This window comes from Adiantum capillus-veneris, chromosome 18 (assembly GCF_014529385.1).
Source record: "Adiantum capillus-veneris isolate H3 chromosome 18, ASM1452938v2, whole genome shotgun sequence".
Classification (NCBI taxonomy): domain Eukaryota; kingdom Viridiplantae; phylum Streptophyta; class Polypodiopsida; order Polypodiales; family Pteridaceae; genus Adiantum; species Adiantum capillus-veneris.
The window spans coordinates 5240078-5250117 of NC_140948.1; positions in this window are offsets into that span (position 1 = coordinate 5240078).

Below are 10040 nucleotides of genomic sequence, written 5' to 3' on the forward strand. Positions count from 1 at the left end.
GCTCACTACTGACGTCGCAGGGCGGGGTGCAGTAATTAGGATACGCATTAGTAGGGGGGCCCACTCATTTTTAATCTCTTATTAGCCAGAATCTAGGAAGACGTCCTTGTTGAGTGAAAGTGAACGAGAAAGAAAAATGGGGTGATGCGCAAGCGAGGGTAGTAAGTATCCAAGGTAGACGCAAGTAACGCACAAAAAAAGAACGGGGGGAGGGATAGGTGTGTGTGGCTAGTTTTTTCTTTCAAGTTGCAACTAGACAACAATTGCAACACAAATTGTTGGCATTTGTGGTTAGTAATGCCTCCCCCCCCCCCCCCCCCCCCTTCCCCCCCAAAAAAAAACCCCACCCCAAACCAAATCGGGAAAAAATAAAAATGCTTTCAAAACATCTTTAAATAAAGTCCACAAGTGAAGGGTGAGTCATGAAGGTGCAAAAGACTTTTTGTGTCATATAAAAAGAGGTGGTCTAGTGCACATTGATATATTTGTGTTTCTTTTCTCTCTTGTTTTTCCTTCAACGTTTCTTCTTTTTAAAGTTTATATCTTGGACATAATGTAGTGCTTGTAAAGTATATGCATTCAGAGGGAATCATAGATGAATAAGCACTAGTGCCTGTTACACCCTATGCTGAGCTTAGTCCATCTACAATAATGGTAAAAGAAGATTGGTATAATTCACATCCACCACCAATGGAAGAACCTGTGACTTATACTACACCAGAATTTGCACTAATGTACTATGTAACTAATCAAGGTGTTAGACCTCCTATGGTAAGACCTATGATTAAGCCAAGAATTGGTAATTGTCACAACTGTGGTGCAGATGATCATTGGAAGAATGAATGTTTAGAGCATGACAAGAATATTAAGCTAGTTGAAGCTTTTTGTATGAAAAGTTGCAAAAAGGGAGGACACTTTCCTGAAGATTGTTCAAAAAATCCTTTAAACAAAGGTAAAACAGTAATGAACGTAGCTCAAGTGATACCTAGTAGCTCATTCGAGAGTGAACCGATCGTTCCAATCAAGGTAATCACCAAAGCCCAAGTCAAGAAAAAGAAACACAACTCCTTTGATGATTCAGAGAATACTAAAATTTTCTCTCAAAAGACCAAAGGAAGTAGAAACAAAAGGTATGAGATGAGAAAACAAAAATAAAGGGCTGAAATCGAGGAGAAAACCAAGAAACTACTCTAGAAAAAAATGAAAAAAAATTGGAAGTGAAATCAAGGAAACCACCGTGAAATCTAGAGGATCAATTTTGATAGACAAAATTTTTGAGCCAATTAATGCAGCCTTGGAAACTTACCAAGCGGAACTTAAAGCAGGAAAATGGAAAACGAATAGAAAAACTATCCCTCTCTAGTTATAGAAGCAGCTAAGCTTGAAGCTTATCAAAATTTGGTAAGAATTACTCAAGAGATGCTTAAAAAACAAAAACCCAAGCTCGAGAGTATGGCAAAACCTGAGGAGCTTGTGGTAGGAACCAGTAAAGAGAAATCCAAAGTGGTGGTAAAACCCCACCTGGAAACAAAAGAGTCAGAACTCATAGTGCGTGACAGTGAAGATGCCTTAAACGAAATTCCATTCGTAGAAGAAGACGGGCCCGTACACTTATGAAAAAAAGTTAGAGAGATTGATGATGGGAGCCTAACTTTGAAGTCAACTCCTATAGAGGAAGTTTGGTTAGACAATCTACCTCCTTATATGAATATGGATGTATAATCCTTGTATGAGGATTACAGCGCCTCAAGAATGTTTAAACCAATGACTCTGAAAACATTACCCTCTTACTTGGGAGATAACGAAGATGAATCCATAGTGTGTAAAACCACGCAAGTAAAGAGAGCGGAACAGACCTTAGAGGTAGACAACATCCATTCAATCATGTTTACACCAATTCAATACACTCTTGCTTTAGGAGAACTGTTAAAAATCAGACCATATATATGGAATAATCTACAGAAAACTCCAGAGAAAGTGGGGATAACCGGGCTAATCGTGAAAAATTTAGAAAAATTGAAACACGAATTGAATAACAAAAAGATTAGATCCGTTCCAATGAACAAAGTCGGAGAATACTACGAAGGGGAAGAAGGAAACACAACCCTTCTAGTAAGATATAATGATATAGAAACCATGGTAATACTGAATAGTGGGACAGGCATAGCCATAGCCACGAAAGCAGTATGGAAATCATGGGCCATTAGACAAACTCGAATGAAATTGCAATTGGCTGATGGACACTTCGAAAGACCCTTAGGACTGCTTGAAAAAGTGATAGTTAATTCATGTGGAATTGATTATTAACACACTTTTTCAATAGTGAACTTTGGAAAGAAACTCAATTATGAAATCATCTTGGGAAGATCTTTCATGCGACAAGTACAACGCATCCAGGATTGGGAAAACAATTATCTGTACTTGAAGCAAGTGGGATCAATAACAAGGGTTAATTTAAAAGATCACACTTATAGAGTTGTCATGAAAACACCCATACAAGAATTCGGTTCAGCCTCTTCGGTTAAAACTAAGCTTCCATATTGGTTGAACAAAGATACACCTATTTGGATGTGCGGAGCCTCTGAAAACAACGAGAGTTTAAAACGAAAAGAATGTATCTTAGAAAGGGATTTCACAAATGAAGTCTATGTACATGAATCCTTTCCAAAGAATTTTATTGAGCCATTTGATTGGACTCAAATCTTAACAACAATGGATGTATGTGTAAATACGTCTATGTCTACTCAATTTTGCAATGGGGACGGCTATGACATAATTTCCATACAAATGATCTCAAAATTCAAGAATCCAAGGACTTGATGAAAGCTCAAAAAGTCTTTTCAGACCTCTACTATGATACAATAGATGAGTTAGAAGAATATTTAGCTACCTCAGATAATTCGGGGTGAGAAAAAGAACATGTAAGAGCTAAACTATTCATGAAAGGAGGGGATGAAAAGTTTTTTGACTTTTCAAACGAGAAACCGAGAAGACAGAAATGGTATAGAAGAAAAAGAGACACGAGAAACTTGAAAGCTAGATCTATGCCATCAATCTCCAATAGAACACATTTTTTGATGCAGATAGATACACATGACTGTGTCAAAGACAAGATCACTGGTAGATATCTTTTAAACGAAAAGCGGAAAATATCAAAAACATTGAGAAAAACAAGAAAGGAAACTTAAGCAAAACCTAAATACCAGGACAAGGATTCAACCATGGCACGAGTCGAACGGAGAAAGAAGTATCAAGAGTTGAAGAAAGCTTTAAAGGACATATATGCAAATGAAATGGAAACCACTGAGGAGGAAGCTAACGATGTAATGAGTGTTCCATCCCATTACAAGAAATATACTCTGCAAGACTGAAAAAATCATAGTCGAAAAACCTGCCAGAGAACTACGAAAGCAGGGTGAGTCCTATGAAGGACTTGAAAACGCAAAAAAGATAGATCTGGCCGAACCAAGAGAAGAGCTTAGACCTGCTTACATTGCAAACGACCTGATGGAAGATGAAGAAGATCTTTTGTTAAGCTTACTAAAAGAATACCGAGATATCTTTGCTTGGTCTTATAAGGATCTCAAGGGTGTTGATCTAGAAATCTATCAACATACCATACCTATGAGAGATGATGCGAAACCAAGTAGACAAAGGCCATACACTTATAATGAGACATTTGCCAGAAAGATCAAAGAAGAGATAGAAAAGCTAAAGGAGGCCGAATTCATTTATGAAATTGAACACACAGATTGGGTGTTTCCAATTGTGGTAGTACCCAATAAAAATGAAAAATTAAGGGTGTGTGTCAATCTCAAAAAAGTGAATGCAGCTACCATAAGAGACAACTTTCCTCTTCCAATCATTGAGCATGTTTTGGAATGAGTTGCAAGAAAAGAGGCTTACAAATTTTTAGATGGATTTTTGGGATACAATCAACTTTTGGTTGACCCCAAAGATCAGCATAAAACTGCCTTTGCAACTGAATGTGATATTTTTGCCTATCGGGTAATGCCTTTTGGGTTAACTAATGCTCCTACCACCTTTCAAAGATTGATGAGCCATGCTTTTAAAGAATATCTTTGGAATTTCTTGGAAGTATATATGGATGATCTATGTGTAGACTTTATAGGATTTTCTTAAATCCTGAAAAGTACACATTTATGGATAGACAAGGAAAAATTCTTGGACATATAGTGTCTAAAAATGGCATAGCTACTACTGATATGGATAAAATTCATGTTATTGTTGATTTACCTAGACCGACAACAATAGAAGGGGTTCAAGCTTTCATGGGACATTGTGGATATTACAGGCGATTCATTTACATGTACACTATAATTGCAAAACCCATGTACAACTTGATTACACACTTTGAATGGACTGATGAGTGTGAAGGATCCTTCATGAAGCTTAAGCAAGCTCTCACTTCAGCTCCAATATTGAAAGCACCAGATTGGAATAAGATATTTCACATACATATAGATGCTTCCAATTTTGCCATTGGGTGTATCCTAGCTCAACCAAGAGACTGGAAAATCGATTTTCCTATTTCTTATGCTAGCAGACAATTGAATATGACAGAGAAAAACTACACAACCACAAAAAGGAAAGGATTGGGAATGATCTATGCCGTAAAAAAGTATAGACATTACCTATTAGCAAACAAATTTGTGTTCTTTGTGGACCACCACGCCTTATTGTACTTGGTCAACAAGCCATGCAACACAGCAAGAATCATGAGATGGTTCATTATTCTTTTGGAATTTGATTTTACTATAGTTGTGAAAAAGGGCACCACTCATCAAAGAGCAGATCATTTGTCAAGGATTGTTTCAGGAGAACCACCTAAGGGAGTAGACGATGATCTACCGATGCATATCTCTTCTTCGTGGAAATTATACTTCGATGGTCGGAAAACATGGTATCATTGATGACAATAGCTCAAGTGAATTCGAAAATACCACTTCCTATTACAATCAGATTAATCGAGCAATCAGCTATGTATCAACTACTAGCTGGAAGGTTGTACAAAAGAAATCGAGATGGAATATTGCTTTTATGTATTAATCCTAAAGAGAAAACCCAATACCTAAGTCAAGCACATATTACGATAGTGGGACTTCACTTTGCAGAAGACCAAACTATGCAACGGATCTTGAGACTTGGAGTATTTTGACCAACTATGAGGAGGGATGTTCACTCATTTGTAAAACAATTTCCTTAATGCCAAAAACAAGCACCCATGCCTCACGTGACATTGTTTTAATTATCACTTGTTCCTAAGTGGAGTAACTATCTAGTTACTTACTTATCAAGTCGAACATTTCATGAGGATATGAGTAAACATCGTCAAAGAGCAATTGAAATTGAAGCAAGAGACTATGCTCTTATTGGAAACCAATTGTATCGAAGAGGAAAGGATCAACATCTGCGTCTTTGTGCAATTGAAGACGAATATATTTGCATTATAGAACAAGCACATGCTGGATTAGATGGAGGTCACTTTCCTAGTGAGACCACTGCGAGAGCAATCTTAATGGCAGGCATATGGTGTCCAACACTTTTTGCAGATGCCAAAGAATATGTTCAAAGGTGTGATGCATGTCAACGAGCAAAAATGCCAACCCATGTAGATAGCATGTCCTTAAGACCGATGATGGAGTCTAGAGCTTTTGCAAAATGAGGATAGACTTTGTTGGGCCAATACAGCCACCTGCTTATCGAACCCAAGCTCAATATATCATTGTAGCTAGGGACTATTTGACCAAATGGACAGAGGCTAAAGCAACTCAAAAGAATGATGTCAGAACCACAACCGCATTCTTGTATGAGAATGTATTCACAAGATATGGATTGCCAATAGAAATTGTCAGTGAGATAGGAGAACTCGTTTCCTCAATGAGGTAGTGGAGTATCTACTTAATGAATTTATGGTCATCCATAACAAATCAGCTCCCTATCACCCACAAGCAAATGGACAAGCTGAGCATATGAATAAAATTCTTAGCTCGGTATTGACTAAAGTGGTTAGTTCAGGATGGACAGATTAAGAAATGCATCTCCATGCCGCTCTATGGGCTTATCGAGTTTCATTTAAAACAGCTTCAAATGCTACACCCTTTAACCTTGTTTATGGTCTTGATGCCATACTGACGATAGAATTTCTATTACCGACACTAAGGGTAGCTAAGTATCTTGAGTGGACTGGACATGAATTGTCAGAAAGGCTTAAAGATTTAGAAAATCTTGAAGAGCAAAGTCTAATTGTTGTAGTTCACATCTATGCACAAAAGTGGAAACAAAAATAGTTTTTTGATTCCCATCTAGTTACAAAGATCTTCAAAAAAGGGGACTTAGTTTTAATCTATTCTCTTAAGCAACACATTCCCAAGTTTAAGAAAAAGGAAAACAAGCCGTTTATCATTAAAGACCTATCTCTAAGTGCATTAGTTAATTTGTCCATCCTAGATGGTGAACCAATGGCTAATTGAATTAGCGGATGTCTTTTAAAGAAATATAATTTTCCGCTAACCAATAAATTGATAGAAAAGACGCATGTACCAAAGCAAAGAAAGATATAACGATAGCAAGCCCAAGAGGAAGCTCGACTTCGAGTACGCAAAAGGAAATCTGCTCTCAAAAATCAACAAATACCTATTCCCATCAACACTCTTGAACTAGATGACCGACTATGGGAATTACATAAGGATACGGTGTTAACATATGATGAATGGCTAGATGGAATGGACCTTCGCATCAAAGTACAGCTGAACAATCATAGCACAAATGCATTGGTTGATAGAGAAGCCCGAGTAAATGCAGTCATTTATTCCACGTACAAGAAAGCAACAAGTTACTCTTTGACAGTAGGAATATCGACTATTTAAGGATGCAACAAGAACCCAACACTGACATTGGGAGTAGTCAACTTAAATGTGATAGTACATGGATGTTCATACCTTCATCAATTTGTATGCTTACCAGATGAACACATGGATGAGACAATGATTCTTGGAATCTCATGGATGCGGACGTACAAGGCAGCACCAGATAGGGATACCAATCAGCTCAAGGTATCACCTAAAGGCGGACAACTCATTGTTCCAATTGCACCAAGCAAGGAGGAATGGAAAGGAGGTTACCAGCAGAGAAAACCATGAAAAAATTGATATTTTGCATCCTATAGACGAGCAAATGCTACAAGTAGCATGCAAGGAGTCAGGCAAATTTGGGTACCAAAAGCACAGCTTAAAGGCAAGCCGAATTTGGGTGCCCAAAACATCACCAACTGTATCAAAGATGGTTCCAAGGTTCAAAACGCAAGGAGGAGCATCTTCGAGCAGGGAACCTACAACAAAATGGATTTGGAAGAAAAAAGAGCACTTTTCTTCTCCGCTAACGGTAAAACTGATGGAGCAATGGAGAGTTAAGTCTCAAAAGACTCAACCACAATATTCTAGTAAAATCAGCGTGCCAAAGTATCCTGATGGTACAATAAAGCAAAGAGCTCACAAGCTACAAGATTTGCTCTTTGGAAGACAGCAAAAGAAAACCTCGACACCAGAAACCCTTGAGTTAATTACTCAAGACCCAACTCTTACACAACATAATGGTTTGAATTGCATTGATCTTCAAATCATGGTAGAGCCAACCAAGGCTATGTATAGACATGATTGTTCAACCCATGCACACAGTCGTCTTGGAGTACGCCATCTAGGAGGGGTGAAAGGGAACTAAGTAATTAAGGGCAATGTTTGAAGAGGGAGGAAAATTTTTGATGTTAACGTGTGATTTTTTTGTAAAATTACCTAATAATTTCCTTACCAAGTCATCAACAGGGAAAATTTAACTGATAACATCTCCCGGATGAGTGTAAATAGTGTATATACATGGAAGTGGGAAGCCTAAATCACACTGCCAAGGCCTACTTTCGCAAAATTCTTACAGAATGAGCTACCAGAATCCGATTGAAGAAATTTTTGAGTCTAACATAGATCTCACGGCCTAGTAGGACTAACAGGAGAATTTGGGGAACAATAGTTTGGGAAGTCCAAGTATAGATATCCAAGGTAGTCCAAAATCACCTCATTTTCACTAGTCACCCTTGGAGAAGAGAGCTCTCGACTTTCTTCGCACGCGATTTCCGAAGTCCACAGTCGTCCGCTTACAACACTGACTCACATGAGACATGAGGGGTAAGTTCTAAGCTTATCAATGATCAATTCTATATGGTTGATAGCAAGTCTAGGCTCAAGCAAAAGCCCCTAGAAACCCAGTAGTGCAGGAAGTCCTACGACCTAAAATTGACCATAGCGGCATGTCAGAGGGCTCAACCAAATTGGACGAGAACACTTCTATATCACCAGATGACCATTCGGTAGGGTCGAGGGAGGTCCCAAGTAGAAAAAATCTAGGTTTTGGCCAAATGACAAAATTGGATTCTGACTCCACAGATAGCTTCTAAACTGGGTCTATACACAATGTACATGGATGGTTTCATGAAAACAATCAAGACAAGCTCTCGGAAAGCAAAAAACAGCTTGAAGGCTACAAAGCATCAAATTTGACATATGAAGTCAAACTAACTCCAAATGGGCCAAAACTGGATGGGTAGTTTCAAGACTATGTAGCGGACAAGTCTATAGCTTCAAAAGTGACTAACCAACTCCAGTCACAAAAATCGGTGATTTTAGAGTCGACAAAGCACAAAGTGATGCCGGTTACCATATACATGTGGTAGTGATGTGTGTGAACACACTAGGACCGCCGGGGCATTTTTTCCCTCTTTAGGAGGTTTTTTCCCCCGAGCATTGTATATACGCACATCACTCTAGGGCTATCTATCTTTCCATTGCACACTAAGTAACACACTCTCTATTGTGTGCCTTGAGCTTCCTTCGTCTTCTCCAAGCTGTGTGTGTTTCTCTGCAATCCTAATTCTAACAATTGGTATCAGAGCAGGTCACCTCCTCTCGAGCTTGGTCGCCAGCTGCTCCAGCACACGCCTGCTCACTTTCTCCGATTTCAATGAGCTTTGGCGAGCGTTCGCAGGTCGACAAAATTTTTTGGAAGCTCGAAGAGCTTGGTCTGCTCAGAATTTTGATTTGGGCTCATTTTCGGCCTTCGTTTCCACTACATGCAGTACTGCACAGGCTATTTTGTCATTTTGTGCAGAATTTCTGTCAGTGCCGTTTTCAGCATAACAGATGCCTTATAGTCTTCTGCGGCTTGTGCTATATAGCACAGGTTGTTCCCGCTCCATTTCTCCTATTTTCGGGCAGTTTTCACATCAGGTGCAGCATTTACCATGGCTGACAACAACAACACAGATGTATTCAAGATGTTTGCTGCTGAGGACAGGTTGGATGGGGACAACTACCCTATGTGGGCTTATATGATGCAACATGTTCTTGTGTCAAAAGGTGTACGGAACATTGTGCAGGCCATTGATGTACGTCCTCGTTCTGACGATGTAGGCGATATTGAGGATGTTGCAGGTCTTGTTGCAAGGATTGTAGCTGTTAGAGTTATTTTGCCTACGGCAGAACAAGCTCGTTGGGATGTTAAGGATGCGCAAGCTCATGCATTGATTGCGTTGTCTGTTAAGCGCACCATTGTTCCTCACATCCGTTCAACAAAATCTACAAAACAGGCTTGGGATATTCTAGCAGGTCTTTATGCAAGCCGCAATGAGGCTAAAATTGCTTTGCTGCGTAAAGAGCTGGAGTCGAAGATTATGCATGAGGAAGATGATATGGACACTTTCCTTGCTAGTGTCAAGGATATCAATGAGCAGCTTATTTCTGCAAGTGAAGTCATTTCAGACAGTTCCCTTGTGCAGACTGTTCTTGATGCCTTACCAGATTCCTACCAGACTTTTGCTAGTACTTGGAGACTGATGACCCAAAGAAATCCTGAACTTGTCAAGTTTGATGCATTATGCACATTGCTGTTCCAAGAGTCACTTTCTAGAAAAAACAGGACTAGGCAGCGTGCAATTGAACAGGCTTTTATTGCTTCTCAAAGAAAGGGTGGTA